Source organism: Peromyscus maniculatus, chromosome 20, assembly GCF_049852395.1.
Source record: "Peromyscus maniculatus bairdii isolate BWxNUB_F1_BW_parent chromosome 20, HU_Pman_BW_mat_3.1, whole genome shotgun sequence".
Classification (NCBI taxonomy): domain Eukaryota; kingdom Metazoa; phylum Chordata; class Mammalia; order Rodentia; family Cricetidae; genus Peromyscus; species Peromyscus maniculatus.
The window spans coordinates 71,055,903-71,060,839 of NC_134871.1; the positions used below are offsets into that span (position 1 = coordinate 71,055,903).

The 4,937-nt window shown below is 53.6% G+C and overlaps 1 long non-coding RNA gene across 1 annotated transcript; it reads left to right on the top strand.

The window, feature by feature from the left end:
- On the top strand, nucleotides 1–1,384 carry LOC121824327 (uncharacterized). Its single transcript, XR_006066166.2, has 3 exons — nucleotides 1–93; nucleotides 344–478; nucleotides 707–1,384. It is a non-coding gene; the product is annotated as an uncharacterized LOC121824327 (long non-coding RNA).
- The last annotated feature ends 3,553 nt before the right edge of the window (nucleotides 1,385–4,937 follow it).

Consider the following 4,937-nt stretch of genomic DNA (forward strand, 5'->3'; position numbering starts at 1 on the left):
CTTGGCAGAGCCGGGTCCGAGATGGGCCGGGTCACAGAAGGACCCAGTTAAGAGGGACCCGAGTTCGACGTCAATGAGAACACTCCCATTAAGGTGGGGAAGAGGGGTGGGCTCTGAAAACGCGGTCCGGGGGCGCATAAAAGGGCCTTGGGTATGGAAAGGGTCTTTGTTGGCACCTGTGAAAAATTCTGCTGAAGAAGAATTTTTCAGTGCTTCAGGTTCCCCCAGAGGACTTAAGAAGGGTGGCAGCCAGAGCAGAGGCAGAGACCTAGGAGGTGCTTTCTGCCCACCAGACGGCGGGGGGGTGGAGCTAGAGAGATGAGAGCCATACGGGATTCCCCAGGGTCAAGAGAGACGTCAAGTTTTGTCTGGCTGAAGTCTGCCTGGTCCTGCGTAGAGGAAGGAGTGGATGAAATGACCTTAAAGAGGAAATGATGCCCTCGGAGAGGCGACAGAGCTCTTGAACAGGGAGACCGAGGTGAGACACTGCGGGCACACGGCACGGTGCTGATCTCTGATGGTGACCTCGGAGTACTGCACCTCTGGGCCCTGCCCACCCAGCGTCCCTGCCTGCCCCCCCGCCCCCTCCCCCCCACTGTCCTGCTCCACACTCCAAGAATCCGGAGCCTTCCTTGTCCGCTGGTCTTTCATGGGAATCACTCTGACGTCTCCTGTCTGGTTCCCATTGCCCCTCCTTGTGTCTCAGCCCACAGGCTACCAAGGGAGAGACCCCTGCTCCATCCACCCCTGCTTCCTGCTCGCTCAGGGCCTGGCACTGAGTGGGAGACCCAACGCTAGAGATCAGAGGGAGCTCTGTCCCTGTGGAGGAGCGGATAGTAAACCCAGGACCCTGAACGTACCTGATTTCCACCAACAGAACGGGGGGCTGAGAGTTCCCAAACTTCACCCCACCTGCCAGACACTGGAATTTCTACCCTGGGGAGACCTCACCTGTGGACAGTTTTCCCTCCTGGAAGCTGGCCCTTCAAAAGAGAACATGCATACATTTGTACCAAAAGTAAAAGCGATACAAATGTTGCCTTTGAGTCTCTTTCCCCCGAGTCTCACAAGACTTCTCAGGTCCTCTCAGCAAGCTCTTGGGGGGACAGCCCCTACCTACACAGCAAGCACAGTACTGTCTGGAACCCTCCAGATGCCTCTTTTATGGAAGGTCAGCTCCAGCCCTGCTTTCTCTGGTCAAACAAGCACCAGCCTGGTGGGTAAAGCGCAGCGGGTGGCATCTGACAGCACTCGTGGGCCCCTCCCCCTCCCCTTGCTTTGCCGTTCTGGTCCAGGCGCTCTGGGTAGAACCAGGGCGTTAGTGTTTCTCAAGGCACTCCAAGGCTGAGCAGAGCAGTGGGCACCTGCCACTCCAGCTTCTTGGGAGGCCCGCACAGGAGCAGGGAAGTTTACAGTCAGCTTGGGCGAGGTAGGAAGATCCCTGAGGATGGGGGTGGGGAGGAGAAGGAGAAAGAGCAGGGCCACGTACAGCAATCCCGTCACTCCAGAGGCTGGGGCCAGAGGATCTCAAGTTTGAGATCAGCCTGGGCTGCATGTTGAGACCCTATCTCAGAAAGCAAGGGGGAAAAAAAAATCAAAACCAAGAGAATAAAAAAAAAAAAAAAAAAAAAACCATTATGGCACTCGGGAGGCAGAGCCAGGTGGATCTCTGTGAGTTCGAGGCCAGCCTGGGCTACCAAGTGAGTTCCAGGAAAGGCACAAAGCTACGCAGAGAAACCCTGTCTCGAAAAACCAAAAAAAAAAAAAAAAAAAAAAAAAAAAAAACACCATTATGTAAGAATGTATTGATAGGTGTTAAATGTAGATTACACTAGGTCTCTGAACCCATTCCCACCAACACCGTGAACTGTAAGTACTGACGGAACTAGTGGGGTATCTGCCCTGGGAAGTGGGGCACCAGGGGACCTATGCCTCCCACTGGCCCAGAACCCTCCTCTCTCACAGATTGGATGAAGCTCTCGGGAGGCTAGGATGCCTTTGGAGACACCGGCATCTCCATCCAGTTGGATGCTTGGTGGTCACAATCTATCTGCGGGACCTGCAGGAAGTCTGGATGCAGCCAGCTGGGGCTCATCTGTAGATCAACAATTAACGCGCGCTGGGAGAAAGAAATCAGACTCGGGCTGGTGCCGGAGGTTTGCGCCCCAGCAGCTGCGGGAGAGACTGCAGGGCTGACATGCAAGTTCTGGACTTGGTTAAAGTGGGATGGAATAAAGAGGCGACACCCCAGGAGAGTCAGCTGGGCATCGCCCTCACCACCCTCGCCCACCCTAGGGCTGAGAGGCTGACGGCTGAATTGCAGAGGCAGGCTCTCTCCTGGAGGCGGAGCCGCCGCGAGCGGGGTGTGGGTGGACATGGGGACTCTGCCTTGTGTTTCACTGGGAGCTGGGAGGGAAGCAGGTGGCGGAGCCTAAGTGAGTAACCACCGCCCTGCAGCAGCCGATCTCAACCTCTCAGGCAGCCCAGAGATGTGACAGGGACTCTCCGCCTCTGCTGCGCCTCTTGCCCTCGCACACCCGGGTCCTTCTTGCACACCCGGGTCCTCGCACACTCGTCTTTCTTGCACACCCAGGCCCTTCTTGCACACTCGGGCCCTCCTTGGCCACGTCCACCCCACTCCACGCCTTGGGCTTGGCCTCCTGCTGCACATGCATCGCGTTCCCCTGAGGGGATAACCTCCCTCCCACTTCCAGGCCCCAGCCTGGAGGCACCCATCTCTCCCTGGCCACGAGGGCCGGGCCTAGCGAGAGCTGTGGTCCTCGCTGCCTAGCAGAGCAGCAGGGCCGTGTCGCCCTCTGCTGGCACACTCGGGCACTGCTCCCTTTGTCACCCGGCCCCTGGCTTCTGGGCTTCAGTCCCTTTTTCTTGACCTCCCTCCCTCCCTTTCTTTCTTTTTCCTTTTTTTTTTTTTTTTTTTTTTTTGAGACTGGGCCTCACCACACCACCACAGAATATATGGACTTCAGTTTGTTTCCTTTTAAAATTTTTATTATCTTACTTATTTACCATGCGTGTCGAGGTCAGAAGACAACCTGTGGGAGTCAGGTCTCTCCTTGCACCATGTGGGTCCTGGGGATCAACTTCAGGTTGCCATGCTTGGTGGCAAGTACCCGCCCCCCCCCCCAGTCATCTCGCCAACCCTGGCAGCTCATTTTCTAAGCCAAAAATAAGGTAAGTGGGGCCATTTGTATTAAATGCCATTTCGTGTCCTGCCTTTTGTCTTTCACTCTCCTAAAGCCTGCACGCTGAAGCCAGGCCAACTTGGGCTCGAGTCCTTGTGAAATCATTATGTCTGCCCCGAGGACCTTCCTCAGCACAGCCGTGAAGGATTGCACACAGCACAGGCTGAGGTGAAACCCTGCACACGGTGCCATCTGTGCCGTTCCAGGTCATTGTCCCGAGCAGGACTGGTCTCCAGCCACCTGGCCCTCACGTGTCATCCAGGGAAGGAAGTGGTGGGAGGCCACCGCCTCTTCGACCTGGCTCTCTTCCCAGCCGGCACACACTGTTTCTCCAGCGCACCTGGCCACAGGTTTCCCAGCAGCGTCTTCTGACTCTTCCTCTGTCCCCGTGGCCTTTGTCCAGAGTGGCACGTCACCCAGGCCCTGATCCTCGGCTGCCTCCTATAAGCCATGTCGTCCTCAGTCATTGAATCTCTGGTACTCTCTGCCACTCCCCATGGTCTCCCTCCCCACTGTGGTTGTTGAATTTTTTTTTTTTTATTAAATGGCAATCTGGCATATATATTTATGTCTGGATTCCTTTCCCAGAATGTGAATGTATCTCCATGAAAGACCAGGGCCTTTCTTTCTTTCTTTCTTTTTTTTTTTTTAAAGATTTATATATATTTTTTATTATGTATACAATGTTCTGTCTGCAGGTCAGAAGAGGGCACCAGATCTCATTACAGGTGGTTGTGAGCCACCATGTGGTTGCTGGGAATTGAATTCAGGACCTCTGGAAGAGCAGCCAGTGCTCTTAAGCGCTGAGCCATCTCTCCAGTCCTTCCTTCTTTCTTTTTTGAGACTGTCTTACTGTGTAATTCTGGCTGGCCCAGAAATCAATATGTGATATGTAGACCAAGTTGGCCTTGAACTCACAGAGATTCTTATGCCTCTCGAGTGCTAGGATTATAGGCACATATCATCATGTTCAGTGCTTTGTATGTGTGCATGTTCATGTGTGTACATGCCTGCATGTGTGTGTATGTGGAGACCAGAGGTCAATGTTGAGTCTCCTTATCAATTATCTCCCCCATGACCCATGTGCAGGGCTTTTTGGGAGCTTTGTTTGATCTCTCTGGTCCCTAGGAGACGATCTGGCACCCCATAGGCCTTGGGTAGTTTATATGACTATGAATAGATAGTCATATAAACTTTCTCTCATCTAAAAGTCAACAGTGCCACTCATGGCCAGTAGAGGGCACTACAACACAGCTCCTGGGAAGCCTCTAGGCACTAGAAAGAATGATAATTATAATATTATATAGACTTCTTCCTCCCCACTCTATGATTGCTCCCAGTACTGGAACCCTCTCTCCCCCAACTAATCTGTCCTGGCAGCCTGGAGCTGGCATGCCCTGGCCATATCACTCAGAAGCAAGCTCTGGTGCCTCAGGTCAGAGTACCCGGCCTGGTGGCTTGGACACACCCCTTAGCAGCTGATGCCTCTAGGCAGATCACACCCTGTCCCTGGCTCTGCACAGCGACAGCAATGGCTTTAGTATGCGCTGCTAGCTCACGGGTTTGCTGCGAGGTCGGAACAGAAATGCTTTGCAAGTATAAACATTAGAGAACTGTAAGATACACACACTTTCACCGTCGCAAGGCTAAATGAAGGTGGGTTTATGGAAAGGATTAAGGCCAAGGGAGTGCGGGAGAAAGAAGTTAAAAATAACCAGTGCCTTTCACCAAGAG